Source organism: Schistocerca cancellata, chromosome 5 (genome assembly GCF_023864275.1).
Source record: "Schistocerca cancellata isolate TAMUIC-IGC-003103 chromosome 5, iqSchCanc2.1, whole genome shotgun sequence".
In the NCBI taxonomy this organism is placed as follows: domain Eukaryota; kingdom Metazoa; phylum Arthropoda; class Insecta; order Orthoptera; family Acrididae; genus Schistocerca; species Schistocerca cancellata.
In genome coordinates, this window is record NC_064630.1 from 550,026,722 (window position 1) to 550,043,191 (window position 16,470).

Here is a 16,470-nt window from a genome sequence, read left to right on the forward strand (position 1 = left end):
GTCATTGGGATTAAGCACAGAGAAAGAAAGAAGCTTCCATAGCAAGACAATATTAAACCAGCTCTTTTTCAAGATATTTACCCAGAGTTGTAGGTCTGGCTGGCTGCTTCTTCTGATGTGCCGTGCTTCATGCTGGACAGCCACGTAAGTGTTGCTTTTGCAACATCAAACTGTTTCGTGGCCTTCTTCCAACCCACATCCCTTTGCTTAACTGCTCCGATAGCGTCAGTCATTCTACAAGGACTGCACTTTTTGTGGTCAACCTTCCACATTATCGTCGTGGAATTTGCAAGAATGTGTACTAATACAGACTTCAAAACTGACAGAGTAAGGAGAGCGGTCGAACCAAATGGAGGTCCAGTTTACGCAGCTACAGCCTACATTTTGCTAACCACACAAATTTTCAATCAGACATCTAAATGTAACCTTTTATCATAAACATTAACCTTAAACCTTGCTATTCAAGAACGCAACGCACATGTGTTGAAAGGCGTACCTGCTCATATATAGGAGAAATAACAAGTGCACACTGCTACAAAGTGGTGGAAGCATAAACTACAGTTTACACTTGGCTCCACTAGTGTTCAGGGGAATGCAGAGCCAAGAATCTGGGGGTCCGCTTTGGCGGAGGAGATGGAAGAGTCCAGTATCGGTTTCTCGTTTCTTGTGCTTCTTATTTTTATTATTATTTTAGTAGAATTTATAAAAATAGGATCACAATTTAAAGATCATGTGAGGAGCATATACCCCAACTTTCCATCACATTAGTTAATCACATGCTGCACAGATCAATTGAACGATTAGTTTATCGAAATGATGTGGAATGAGTCAATTGTCAGGATATGTATACATGATTAGTATTAACATTCTTTTTAACTGGCTACTAGTTCTTAAGTAGAAATTCACCTTAAGTAGAAATTCGTCAACGGAATAGGACGAGTTGTCCAGGAGAAATGATTTTAAATTAGACTTAAAACTTGCTTCGCTACGTATTAGAAATTTTATGTTGTTGGGAAAATGATCAAAAATTTTTGGTTATTGCATATTGAACTCCTTTCTGAGCACTGACAGCTTAAACGACGGCTAAAAAATGGTTCAAATGGCTCTGAGCACTATAGGACTTAACATCTGAGGTCATTAGTCCCCTAGAACTTAGAACTACTTAAACCTAACCTAAGGACGTCACACACATCCACGCCCGAGGCAGGATTAGAACCTGCGACCGTAGCGGTCGCGCAGTTCCAGACTGAAGCGCCTAAAACCGCTCGGCCACACCGGCCGGTAAACGACGGCTAATAAAGGTCTTTCTTCCCTCTAGTGTTGTACGTATAGACATCACTGTTTTTCTCTAATTGTGTTGTATTATTTATGACGATTTCCAGTAGCGAATGTATATATTGTGACGACGCAGTTAAAACCCATAGCTCCTTGAAGAGGTATATACATGACGCCCTTAGCTGAACACCACATATCGATGGTAGGGAATCAAAATCTCCTAACTCATTTTTGTTAAATTTTTCAGGTGCAGCAAAAACTGTTTCCTAAAAAATGATGTAGAGTGATCCAAAAAGTTGCTGCGTGTGAAACCGTTTAGTAGAAGCCTAGTTATTGACAGATAAATCGACGCACTTTCAAATCTCTCTTTGATTATGGAGTTACTGGGATTAAGCATTTTCACAGGCAAATGGAGCTACGTGGTTTTAATTGCCTACCATCTGTATTATTCTTAATGCTCGCTTTGTGCAACCAATACTTTTTTTTTTTGTAACTGATGAGTTACCTCAGAGAACTATTTCGTAAGACATGATTGAGTGGAAATATGCAGAATAGGTCTGGAGGTTGATTCGTTTGTTTCCAGCTAGAGCAATTACATGAAGAGCAAAACTAAGCTAAGCTCAGACGGTACCAACCGGCCGCCGTCATTGGATGAGGATATGGAGGAGAATGTGGTCAGCACACCAAGAGCAAAACTAGAGAAACGTAATTGTTTGAGAAACTTAGTAATATACGTCTTCCAACTCAAGTTTCTGTCAGTATGTACGCCCAAAAATTTTGAGCATTCTACTCATTTTACTGACTCCTGCTCATGTACTACACCAATTGTTGAAATGACTCAGTAAAAAATATTACACTCAGTTTTCAGAGAACCAATTAATAATTGTTTGGAAAATATCCTTTAACAGCTCTTCTGTTGCTTTCTCTGTTACGCGATTTTTTATAACTTTAGTATCGTCTGCAGAAAGACCAATTTTGCTTGTTGAATGTTAAGTGGAAGGTCATCACTTACACTGCTGGAAAAAATTAGTACACTCTTTTATAGGTTTCCAATTCACTCAAGATTTATTGTTAAAACAGTGCATGTGGAGTACATGAAATGATTACATTTACCGTTCAATAGCACAAGCGGTTCCGAGATAACAGGTATCGACCCGCGCTGAAACACCAAAATGATTACGTGGTTTAGCTCCACGGGCGATAATGCAAGCGGTAACTCTCGTACGCAGTCGATCGTCAGCTCGAGCTGTTCTGTAAGAATTGTTTATTGATGAGTCGCATGAGTCACTTCTCGTCCCATCATATTATCCAACACTATCCGGAGATAGTGATGGCCAGCGAAGTTGCCGCACGTGTTGCAGAACACTTTCAGTTTCACAGGCAGTCGTGGACGAGCATTATCCTGTTGGAACAACCCATCACTTTTCCGTTGCAAGAACGGTAAAAGAATGGGTCTGACAACATTCTGCGTGTACCGAGTGCTGGTTAGCGGCTCCTCGAAAAATAGCAAAGGTAAAAGAGGGTTGTAGCTTATCGCACCCGAGACCATAAGGCCTGGGCTGGGATCAGTGTGTGTTGAACGAATGCACTCTACGACATAACACTCTACGTCGTACGCGCAAACGACCATGACTTGCGTGCAGCCGGCCGCTGTGGACGAGCGGTTCTAGGCGCTTCAGTCTGCAACCGCGCGACCGCTACGGCCGCAGGTTCGAATCCTGCCTCGGGCATGGGTGTGTGTAATGTCCTTAGATTAGTTAGGTTTAAGTAGTTCTAAGTTCTAAGGGAATGATGACCTCAGATGTTAAGTCCCATAGTGCTCAGAACCATTTGAACTTGCGTGCATGCTGAATCTGCTTTCATTGCCGAAGACCATAATGCGCCATTCCATCTTTCAAGCGATCCTCTGACGGCATTAGTAGACCTGTGTACGTCGATAGTGTGGTGTGAGTGGAAGACGGGCTAGAGGTCTGCGTGCCCGCAGTCCCACAGCTAATAACCGGTTCGCAACAGTTTGCGTTGACATCTGAGCCCGCAAGCCCTCTTATCTGTTCTATGGTAACAGTACGGTCTGCCACTGCTGGCCTCACAATACGACGATCCCGGCGGGCATCTGTGAATCGTGGACGTCCAGAACATCGTCTACGCGTGTGTTCTCCTAAATGACCATCCCGCCACTTGGAAGGCGACCATTTGACCCTTTCAACCTCACTCAGTTGACTGTAGGATGCGCGAGTGCGTCTCCATGGCATGGTTACCAGTTTGCTTCGTACATAAAAAAATTCTTTATTCTTCAATATATATGATACATGAACAACCCACCACCTAAAACATTAGTGGGTCCTAATTGATACAACACAATTATTATTACTGCAACTTATTTCTAAGAATGTTAGTTCTTTTAATCATACACTATGGACACTACTGCTATGTTTTAGGTTACCAATGTTTGACTGTTTTTGCTACTTATGCTAGTCTACTCCACCTCCACCTGCAGCGTTACAGGTGTGCCAGCGTTTGTATAAACCTACATTGTTGGCCGTGTTCACCGAGCTAATCCAGGTGAACATGCCCCTGGCACCGGGCTGGCCCAGAGTGGATGATCGCTGCAGTACTGCACTAATGTTGCTATCCTAGCTTATATGTTTCATACATTTGCACCACACGGGGATTTTCGGGTATGAGCATTTCCTATTAAACACAGATGGCGCTGTCGTAGCAACGCCACTGCGCTATCTCTTGGCGGACGATGTTGAAACCATTATCAGTACACATACTCCCCCCAGGTGGCATGTGACGTCATCGGATCAAAATGAAAGTGGTCCTTCCGGGTGTACTTTTTTCTAGCAGTGTATCTACATCTACATTTACATTTATACTCCGCAAGCCACCCAACGGTGTGTGGCGGAGGGCACTTTACGTGCAACTGTCATTACCTCCCTTTCCTGTTCCAGTCGCGTATGATTCGCGGGAAGAACGACTGCCGGAAAGCCTGCGTGCGCGCTCGAATCTCTCTAATTTTACATTCGTGATCTCCTCGGGAGGTATAAGTAGGGGGAAGCAATATATTCGATACCTCATCCAGAAACGCACCCTCTCGAAACCTGGCGAGCAAGCTACACCGCGATGCAGGGCGCCTCTCTTGCAGAGTCTGCCACTTGAGTTTGCTAAACATCTCCGTAACGCTATCACGCTTACCAAATAACCCTGTGACGAAACGTGCCGCTCTTCTTTGGATCTTCTCTATCTCCTCCGTCAGCACGACCTGGTATGGCTCCCACACTGATGAGCAATACTCAAGTAAAGGTCTAACGAGTGTTTTTGTAAGCCACCTCCTTTGTAGACGGACTACATTTTCTAAGGACTCTCCCAATGAATCTCAACCTGGCACCCTCCTTACCAACAATTAATTTTATATGATCATTCCACTTCAAATCGTTCCGTACGCATACTCCCAGATATTTTATATAAGTAACTGCGACCAGTGTTTGTTCTGCTATCATATAATCATACAATAAAGAATCCTTCTTTCTATGTATTCGCAATACATTACATTTGTCTACGTTAAAGGTCAGTTGCCACTCCCTGCACCAAGTGCCTATCTGCTGCTGATCTTCCTGCATTTCGCTGCAATTTTCTAATGCTGCAACTTCTCTGTATACTACAGCATCATCCGCGAAAAGCCGCTTGGAACTTCATACACTATCTACTAGGACATTTATATACACTCCTGGAAATGGAAAAAAGAACACATTGACACCGGTGTGTCAGACCCACCATACTTGCTCCGGACACTGCGAGAGGGCTGTACAAGCAATGATCACACGCACGGCACAGCGGACACACCAGGAACCGCGGTGTTGGCCGTCGAATGGCGCTAGCTGCGCAGCATTTGTGCACCGCCGCCGTCAGTGTCAGCCAGTTTGCCATGGCATACGGAGCTCCATCGCAGTCTTTAACACTGGTAGCATGCCGCGACAGCGTGGACGTGAACCGTATGTGCAGTTGACGGACTTTGAGCGAGGGCGTATAGTGGGCATGCGGGAGGCCGGGTGGACGTACCGCCGAATTGCTCAACACGTGGGGCGTGAGGTCTCCACAGTACATCGATGTTGTCGCCAGTGGTCGGCGGAAGGTGCACGTGCCCGTCGACCTGGGACCGGACCGCAGCGACGCACGGATGCACGCCAAGACCGTAGGATCCTACGCAGTGCCGTAGGGGACCGCACCGCCACTTCCCAGCAAATTAGGGACACTGTTGCTCCTGGGGTATCGGCGAGGACCATTCGCAACCGTCTCCATGAAGCTGGGCTACGGTCCCGCACACCGTCAGGCCGTCTTCCGCTCACACCCCAACATCGTGCAGCCCGCCTCCAGTGGTGTCGCGACAGGCGTGAATGGAGGGACGAATGGAGACGTGTCGTCTTCAGCGATGAGAGTCGCTTCTGCCTTGGTGCCAATGATGGTCGTATGCGTGTTTGGCGCCGTGCAGGTGAGCGCCACAATCAGGACTGCATACGACCGAGGCACACAGGGCCAACACCTGGCATCATGGTGTGGGGAGCGATCTCCTACACTGGCCGTACACCACTGGTGATCGTCGAGGGGACACTGAATAGTGCACGGTACATCCAAACCGTCATCGAACCCATCGTTCTACCATTCCTAGACCGGCAAGGGAACTTGCTGTTCCAACAGGACAATGCACGTCCGCATGTATCCCGTGCCACCCAACGTGCTCTAGAAGGTGTAAGTCAACTACCCTGGCCAGCAAGATCTCCGGATCTGTCCCCCATTGAGCATGTTTGGGACTGGATGAAGCGTCGTCTCACGCGGTCTGCACGTCCAGCACGAACGCTGGTCCAACTGAGGCGCCAGGTGGAAATGGCATGGCAAGCCGTTCCACAGGACTACATCCAGCATCTCTACGATCGTCTCCATGGGAGAATAGCAGCCTGCATTGCTGCGAAAGGTGGATATACACTGTACTAGTGCCGACATTGTGCATGCTCTGTTGCCTGTGTCTATGTGCCTATGGTTCTGTCAGTGTGATCAAGTGATGTATCTGACCCCAGGAATGTGTCAATAAAGTTTCCCCTTCCTGGGACAATGAATTCACGGTGTTCTTATTTCAATTTCCAGGAGTGTATATTGTGAAATACTGTATAAGGGGTAGGGGTAGACCCTAAATTGAACACTGTGGGACTGCCTTTGTGATTCTCCCCCCGTCCCCTCCAAGTCAGTGACATTTTCTACCTTTCCAACATTTTTTTGAATTATTGAGTACAACTTTTTACATTCTGTTTCAAACCACCTGTTCATAAAGCCATCAGTTGATGCCGAGTCGGTCACCAGGCGAGTTGAAGCCGTGCAGCTTCGCGTTGGCAACCATCTTCGGGAACCTCTTGGCCACGGAGAAGGAAAGGACGTTGTGATGAATAAATGTAGTGGACTCGGTTGGGTGACACAGATGTGTCTGCCGCAGTAACGTCACCGGCACCGGCCCGCGGCTCGCAGCTCGCAGCTGGCCTGTGCAGCTCGGCAGGCGGCGCACGTCGCGGCAGGTTGGTCCACCGCTTGCAGAGGACGCCGCTTCGCTCTCTGTCCTCTCCCCCCCCGTCCCGTTCCGTTCCGTTTCGCTTCTCTTTGCTTTGAGTCGCCGGCCGCGTGCTGCGCCTGCAAATGGACTCTGCAATCCGTTCCCTGCAGCGACCGCCGCCGCCGCCGCCGCCGCCGCCGTCCCGTGCTGAACCGCTGCAATTAGCACTGTAGGCTGGAGTGGCTTTCTCAGTCTGCTCTGTAGGCAGATATTTCTTCTACACTTAAAGGACCAGGCGTTTACCTGTTTTAACGCTGAACTTCCCCTGGACCGCCTTTGAAATTTTCTCTATAGGTGTATTAACATTTAAGGAGGCAGTATTTCATCACAAAAAGCTTTTATAGTTTGGGCAACCACAGCCACGATATGTTCAGAAAAACAATCCGATTCAGCTGTAAAATTCATTTATTCGTAGGTACTACCGGTTTCGCAGCACTTACAATTGCATCTTCGCGTGCAAATTGGACTCAAGTCATGATGCACAAAACGTATTACTGGAATAGTCAGCCCGATGGAATAGATAATTCGCAAAACAAATGTATATCCTAAAAGTAGTAAGATATGGTGGAGAACACGCCAGTGAAACCGAACGTCAGCGTGAGGTGAACGCCCGCTATCACATGCTTAGCGAGTGGACTGCCACCTAGATAGCGTGTGATAGTCGGCGTTCACCTCTACATGGTGACGTTCGGCTTTATCGGAGCTTTCTCCACCATATCGTACTACTTTTAGGTCATAGGCCTTTTTTGAGGATAATCAATTGCTTCGGACTGACTATGAACGCTGTGTCTTCCCGTAATATACTCTTAAAGCAAAAAAGACGGCCGGCCTGAGTGGCCGAGAGGTTCTAGGCGCTTCATTCCGGAACCGCGCGATCGCTACGGTCGCAGGTTCGAATCCTGCCTCGGGCATGGATGTGTGTGATGTCCTTAGGTTAGTTAGGTTTAAGTAGTTCTGAGTTCTAGGGGACTGATGACCTCAGATGTTAAGTCCCATAGTGCTCAGAGCCATTTGAACCAAAAATGACGCACACCGAAGTAATTATCCAGAGGAGACACAAATCTGTAGATGTGTTGTTCATGTAAAGACAAACAAATGGTTAAGACTTCCGAAAAAGTTAATTCATTCAAGAGAAAGAGCTTCACAAATTGACAAGTCAATAACGCGTTGGTCCGCCACTGGCTTTTATTCAAGCATTTATTGATTGGCGGAGTTGTTGGATGCCCTCCTGAGGGATATTTGCCAAATTCTGCCCAGTTGTCGCGTTACTTAGCCAAAATCCAGAGATGGCTGGAGGACTCTTCCCATAATGCTCCAAACGTGCTCAGTTGGGAAAAGATCTGGCAACCTTGCTGGCCAAGATGGGGTTTGACGAGCACGAAGCCAAGCAGTAGAAACTCTCGCCGTGTGCGGGAGGACATTCCCTTGCTGTAATGCTTGCCCAGAGTGGCACTTAGAACATCCCCCACCCCCGTACCGCTGTGCTGTAACGGTGCCGTGGATGACAACCAAAGTACTCCGTTCTGCTACGAACTGGCACTGCGGGTTGTCGGGCCGTCTGACGGGCGACAGTCAGGTTGGTACCTCATCGCTGTCCATGGCATCCTCAGGTACGCCTTCGCCCTGAAATCACATTGACTGGAGTAGAATTGTCTTCAGTGACGAGTCCCGCTTCGAACTGAGTCTCGATGACCAGCGAAGACGTGCCTGGAGATGCTGTGGGCAGTGGTGGATACCAACCTGAGGTTGAATGGTTGGTGTGAAGGGACCAGACTCCTAGAGCCATCGGTCCCAACCTGATGTCGCCCATATAATCCGACAACCACGAGTGATGATCTGGGGTGCTACCCTTTTGGTACTAAGACCCCTTTGGTCGTCATCCGCGGCACCTTTACAGCGCAGCGGTAAGCCAACGGTATCCTGCGCTCCGTCTTGTTGCCCTTCATGCCGAGCCATCCAGCGCTTACATTTCAGCAAGACAGTGCCCGCCTGCACACGGCGAGAGTTTCTGCTGCTTTTCTTTGTGCTTGCCAAACACTGTGTTGGCCAGCAAGGTTGTCTGTTCTCTCTTCCGTTGAGAACGTTCGGAGCATTACGAGCAGGCTCCTCCAACGAGCTCGGGATTTTGACGATCCAAAGGGGCATTTGGACATAATTTAGCATGATATCCTTTAGAAGGACATCCAACAACTCCGTGAATCAATGTCAAGCCGTATAACTGCTTTCATAAGGGCCATATATGGACCAGTGCGTCATTCTCTTGCCCAATTTGTGAAGCTCTTTCTGTAGGATAAATCATACAATTCTTCTGAAATTGTGATCATTTATTTGTCTGTACATGTAACATCACATCTACCGATTTCCGTCACACTCGGATAATTTGATCGTGGTGCCTCATTTTCTTTGTCTTAGAGTGTGTGTGATGTGTATCATGATTTGACTCCAATTTGCATCTGAAGGTGCAATTGTAAGTGCTGTGAAACCAGTAGTAGCATGTTACAGCTAAAACGGTTTTATTTCTTAACAGACTATGGCCTATGTAGTTCAGTCAGTGAAACGTAAGCGTCGGGTTAAGAGTCCCAGCATATCATAGTGTTTTACTCTCTCAGGAATTTCCAAATCGACGTAGTGGAAGAATCATTCATCATTACACAATATGGTCGGAGACATCAAAAGCGAACTGGCACAAACAAGAAGGAATAAAAGAGATCAATTGCTATTGAATATTGACATGTAGTTGAATAATTATTTGGCATTATATGAAAGTGAAACTTGGATAATGAGTGCACTTTTATGATTATGAAATCTGTCGCATTAAAAGCGCAACACCGTATAGGCCTCGGACTGTTAAAACACACACAAATTTACACACAGGATAAGGTTCAAATTGTAAACCCTTATCCGTAGGCAGCTAAGTTTCTTGATAACAAGCAGTACATTATTAACTAGTTTCGTGGTAGGTATGCCACTGATTTTCGCAAATTACAAAGTGAAAGAGTGGCTTTTCTGTCAGTGATGAAGGATCTCCTGACAAGACCCTGTACTGAGCGTGACGTCCTCACATATTAGGCTACAGCGATCCAGTGTTCAAGAACTTGAGGAATCCAAAACAATATTCGATTGCAATATTTTTCGTCATTTAATGGTCTGTTTTGATCAGATGAATCATCAGAAGATGCGTGAAGAAGAGATAAAAAGAATGTGCAAACTTATCAGTGAGAGGATTGTGATACGGTTCTTGCCATACTGAAAGTAGCGTCTATTGTTGTTGTTTCAAAAGTACCCCCGAAGGCACCAAGAACGTTCCAGTTTCCGGCGTTAAAGACGACAGAACTGAGAAGGGACGCCTTCTTGCAGCGCGCGGGGCTTCATACTGGGCTCATTCAGTTCTGTCGTCGTTATCGCACTGCAGTGCGCTCGAGATCTGCACTGGTGTTGTCTCCTGCGAGATAAGCACGTCGCAGGCCGGTTGGTGTTGACGGGACGCGGTCGCTAATTGGGGGCCTGAGGCGACGCGCGCGCTAATGACCAGGACGTGGACGCGGCGTGCTTGCGGGTTATCCCCTGCCCTGGAGCTTCCTCCGTTCCCAAGCCACACTCATTACAACACTGCAAACTGCTTCCCTGCAAGTCATCTAACCTACGTGAGGTTTGTAGAGGTGTTGTCGCCAGATGTCCCGATTTCCTCAGTATTTTTTTAAACTTTTAGGGGTGTCGTGAACCGACATCTTCGCTTTGTAAGCAATTAAAAATATGAGCATATTCACTTGAAAAGTGACAAGAGTACATGAAAACTCCGAAATGAGCTTTTGAACGCGTGGACGGTGGTAACTACGAAAGTTAAGAGTACGATGCGCAGGATATTGCGGTCAGTCGATGAACTGAAGGGACTTCCTTTTTTTTCTTTTTATTTTTATTCCACAAAAACACTAACAAAAATGGCTTGCTTACAATGAAATGACATTAATAAGGTGACAGATAATTGCAGTCATAAATTACAGCATTCATAGAATGAGGAATGATATTGTCTTTAGCAGTAGCACACATTTAGCACCTTCAACTGATGGCAGTTCAGCATGCACATTTTCTTCTTCTGCAGCCTGAGGTTCCTCATCATCATTTCCCAGACCCAAATTAATCATTCAGTAAATCCTTGTGTATTCCTTCCAGGGTAAATTACGTGGACAGAAGAGCAGTCCCGAACAGCGACATCGCAAAGTCCTTTACTGCCTTGTTATTTTTGTCAGTTCCAGCCTTCTAAACGCGTCCTAAAGGAGTTCAAGATCTTCCTTCATAACAGACACCAGATGTCTGCCGTCGTATTCTTGCATCTGCTGTGCTACTGATTTATGTTTCATGTGTGACTTACAGGCGCTAGGCACATGCCCGAACTGTACGATTCGAAAACTTCACGGCCACGTGATTTGCGTTCTTGTATTATTAACCAACTCGACGCTGTTTTCTGAACAGTTTTGCAAATTCTCGCCCGTTGACTGCCCGCGATCTACATCTTCTACACTCCTCAAGACACCTTACGATGTAGGGCGGAGGATACTTTGTGTATCATTGTCACTTCCCACTTCTCCTGTTCCAGCCACGAATGGTTCGCGGTAAGAACCGTTGCTGATAAGCCTCCGTGTGAGCCCGAATCTCTCTAATTTTACATTCCTGATCATTTCGAGAAATACACGTAGTAGGAAGCAATATCTTGCCTGCCTCATATTGTACAATACATTCTCGGAACTTCAGAATGCCTCTCTTGCAGTGTCTGCCGTGCATCCCCGTAATGCTTACTGAATGAACCTGCAACAAAACCTACTGCTCTTCCTCGCATCTTCTCTATTTCCTCTATTAGTCTTCATTGTTACGGATTCTAGACTCACAAGCATTATTCAAGTAACGGTTGAAGGAGGGTAAGCTACCTTTTTTTTGTGGGTAGACCAAATTTTCTTAGGATTATTTCAATGGAGCTGACACGGCATCTACCTTATCTGTGATAAGTTTTATGTGGTCGTTTCACATTAAACCGCTATTTACGCATACTCCCAGATAATGAATGTGACTGTTTCTTGTGGTGGTTCGGAAATCGTGTAATCAACCAATAACAGGCCTTTACGCCTACTTATGTGGTACGGTTTCAAAACTTTGTGATTAATGTCCGTTTACATAGTTGAAGGGAAGGTCTTGCCCTATGGCCGTTGCGATCGCCGGATTTAATTCCTATGGATTTTTCGCTATAGTGTTACAAAGCGTTGGTGTATGAAACCCCACCAGAAAGTGAAGAGGAACAGGCTGGTAGACGCTAGCAGCGTGTCGCATTGTACAACATACAACAGCAAAATTTGAGAGTGCAGTCAGATTATACAGTATGTGCCGATGTAATATATGCATCTAGATAGCTGGCCGTCACCTTGCACAGTTGCAACAGGAGCTTAACGTTCCATTATAAGTTCAAAGTTGTTTATGTCAATAAAAATTAAAATATTCCCAACTGTCATTCTTTATCTCAAAGTACTTCTTTCAGCACCGTGAGACACCCAGTACGTGCATGGTAAAACCACCCACAAACCGAAGGTTGTTTTGAACACTACAAACCTTCATTCAAGACACGGGCCTATTGGAGGCGATATGCTCTTTGCCTATCTCGAACCTTTGAACTGACTTAGTCAATTATACAGGTCCGCGACAGTTTAACGTAGATTCGAGGCCTTGGTGCAACTCGGCATTTTCGAAATTGCAATTCATTATCATAGAGTAAAGAAGGGATAGTCACAAAGTCATGGGAGCGGATAACTGAACCCCGGAACTACAGGTTTGTGTGGAACAGAGCCACACTACACACGCGTACAGATGTATATATTGAAGTAAATTTGTGCCGGATGGGGACTCAAACCCGGAACTTTGCCTTTGGCAGGTAATCCTCTTATGGACTGAGCTACTCAGGCAAGACACCCTCAAAGCTTTACTTGTCGCTTTAGCTGCGCCTGAGCCATTTGTTCGCGGTATATTTTCTTTCAAGAGTACATGCAAGAGAACTTGTGTATGAAATGTGGAAAAAATGGCTCTGAGCACTATGCGACTTAACTTCTGAGTTCATCAGTCGCCTAGAACTTAGAACTAATTAAACCTAACTAACCTAAGGACATCACACACATCCATGCCCGAGGCGGGATTCGAACCTGCGACCGTAGCGGTCGCTCGGCTCCAGACTGTAGCTCCTAGAACCGCACGGCCATGAAATGTGGAGAAATGGGAAACTTGAAATTCCAACTTGGTCCGCGAAGTGTTTTCGATTGGCTTAACTGGGAAAGCCGGACATTTGTTTCCCGGTCAACCACACGGTTTCCAACTACTATCAAAGAACGTTTTGTAAATAGCATATTTTAAGTTTCCCTCTTTTACTGTGACACCATTTCTCTGCGGGCTGTGTCATCACCGCAGTGTTCCATTAGAATTTTTCAGCGTACAGCCGCTGACTGAAAGCGTTAGTACTTCAGCCTGAGTATGTGCTCATGTGTTACAAAATATATTCATATTTAGAAATCTCTCGTCACAGAGGGACGGCCAGGAGAGCGGGGAAAGTTGCTCGAGGCACAAGTCAATATTTGACTCTTTCTTGTAGGACGACTGCAAAGTGCAGGTACTTACGTAATGGCCGCAAATACACAGAACTTGGGCGACTGCGTGACAAACCGTGTAACTAAGTCGATTAGCTACGAGTTCAGAAAATGCGCAGTGAACGCGCCTACGCGACACCCGCCCTTGCTCTGGACTATAGAAATAATGATGCACGCAGATAAGCTGCTCTTCTTTTTAAGAAAGAATTTGTTAAGTTTAAAGCTAACTGGTTCTTACTAGGGACGTTCCGATATGTACTGTCGATGCTTTTGTTTCAGTACCACCGCTATCACTGAAAAGTAGTCTGTGAATTGAAAAATGAAATGATCGTGTGGTATAGTCGGTAATGTCATGGTATCGGAAGAAATATCAGAGTATTTGCATCGAAAGGTGTAGAGAAAGATTCGACCGTTTCACTATTAGTTTAATGTGGGTTAAAATGTTGTAATAGCTATTGTAGTATATAGGAAACAACGTGTAGTAGTAAAAATTAAATGCCATGCACAGTCTACAATGAATTAACCGGAATTCGGCAATGATATCGGTGATACCAAGGGCGTACTTGTATCTTAATGTAGGTGAACGGAGGTATTAAAAACTTAACAGAACTGCAGTTCTCAATAATCTTTTCCTGCTGTGAGTTTCTGAAGGACTGGACGTCTGAGAAAGCCTGTCATGTGCAGCACCTGTAGGCAAATTCCTTCTAGCAGCCGCAGCAACTGGGGAACTCAAAAATATCTTGTCTAAAAAAAAAAAAAAAAAAAAAAAAAAATCTGCCGATTCAGAGGAAGTAGTTGGTGTAAATTCTGTTACTGTTGTTTTCTTTGAAAGACACACAGAGAGGATGCTCAGGGCACAAAGAGAATTACGAATCATCAGAGGTACCTTAATACAAGGGAACTGTCCAATCCCATCGATCGCAGCCTGCCCTGAAACTTTTTTATTCGGGAAGAATAAACTGAAAGAAACACAATGTCAAAATTTTTGCTGCTGAGACACACTGTAAGTTTTTTAAAAAAAGTTGAAATTTCTCAAAGTCTTATCTCACCAGGCGGCTGGAGAAACGTACACCTCCGCCGTAGCTGTAGCAGGCAGCACATGCGCAATACCGCGGGCACACATCCTTGGTTGACGTCACATCGGTAAACAGATAACATCGCGCAACGTGATAGTAATTTGCAAAGCAGAATTTCAGTTTCCTTTGATACCTTCTGTGACACAATTACAGTTACTGTTCCCTCGAATTTGTATCTCATTTAATATCCGTAGTAATGAGTATTGCCCTTGCGGTATCGCTAGGTGTTAACAATGGAGATAATACTGAATTAATTTTCTTTGTAATTTCTTCATATATATAGTAACTAATACCATCTGTTTTGTGCAGGTTCCAGAGTTTCACAGTAATGTGAAATCCATTTATTGTTCTCAACCTTGCATGGATGAAAGACAGTATGAAGAACGTCGTATGCAGTCAAAATCACTTACCTCTCCTGAAGTCCTACATTGTTACTTAATTAGTTAATTTCTTGGACGTTCATTCAAATGATGTCGACATTTGCGTTAGAAATTGTGGAAACATTAGAGCAAACGGAAATAACTCTGACGGATCCATGAATTGTGGATCGATGAATGATTGTTATGCTAATTAAAGTCCAGAACAAAAACAGATTACTTTCCAAGCCCAAAGAAAACAAGTACAGTAACTGCTTTCTGTGAGAAAGAATGGCTGTAATTTCTTTACTTACGGAGGGAGAACACTGTTCTACACAAGCAGTGTTCAAAGCCGATTTCTTTTCGTAAAATCTGAACATGAGTTGTATAAATGGAAGAAAGACTTATATAAATTACGAAACTCACAAAAGTATCAAAGAAAAACAATTCGAAAGATTTAGAAGTGGCCGAGAGAATCAGATCACCTTTACCAGGAGACCAACAAGACTGGGCCCTGTGAATTGCAAGTGAGATGAACACTTATGAATTCCAGGCTTTTTCGACCTGTTAAACCCTGCGTTGCTACTGTGTTCGTTTGCACCACCATTGCTACGAGAGGTCTCACAGAGCCGACCTGCGTATCAGTCTGATTTGTTAAATGGTTACACAATGTGACTGTTGTGTGTCATAGCACACAAAGTAGAACAATGAAAGCTACGAAAACCAAACTCAAATATGAACAGATGAGTAGAAAACACGTACGAAAACGGTGTAAGTAAACGGAGAGTCTCCACAATGTCTTTTGAACGTACTGTTTCCACATGTCGTTTTTGGTAAACTGCAGTTTTTGCAAATTAAACTTGTATGTTTTTTGAGACATACAAACTTAGAGCATTTGTAACAAATATATTTGTGTTTTGCTATCTTCACACCCATAGCACCGTCCTCTCTTAGGCACTCCACTCTGGTTCACACCCCCATCGTCTTGCTGTTCGACCCCCGCCAGTCTGTTGACAGATCTCTTGAGAACGAAATTTGAATGATTTAATACCTTCAGATGCTAATGGGCGTTGATATATATCAACGGGGACAGGAGAAAATGTGTGCCCCGACCGGGACTCGAACCCGGGATCTCCTGCTTACATGGCAGACGCTCTATCCATAGGAGCCACCGAGGGCACAGAGGATAGCGTGACTGCAGGTTCTCACCTTGTATGTCCACACACTACTTCGTAGTGTCCCACCCCAACACATTCATTACTCGTGGAAAACATTCATACAAAGTCCCGTAAGAATTCGGGGAATATGTGTACATCCGCACAGGAGGAGGAGGAGGTCATGGCCGACACTGCCCACTGCCAGAACTATATATTCATATGGATATGGCGTCTATTCTTTTGGACATGTCCGGAAGAACAGACAATATATATATAGACCTTCATTCATGAGACAGATAATGTGAAATTGAAGCATTTCTTGGTCTGTTCTATATATATATGAGAGAGAGAGAGAGAGAGAGAGAGAGAGAGAGAGAGAGAGAGAGAGAG

General features: G+C 45.1%; 1 protein-coding gene and 1 non-coding gene across 6 annotated transcripts in view; one reads left to right on the plus strand and one right to left on the minus strand.

Moving 5' to 3' along the window:
• Positions 1 to 16,470, plus strand: part of LOC126188882 (kinesin-like protein KIF21A) — a 486,465-nt gene that overhangs the window by 270,476 nt on the left and 199,519 nt on the right. The window lies entirely within an intron of this gene.
• Positions 16,028 to 16,102, minus strand: Trnat-ugu (transfer RNA threonine (anticodon UGU)). Its single transcript has one exon. It is a non-coding gene; the product is annotated as a tRNA-Thr (tRNA).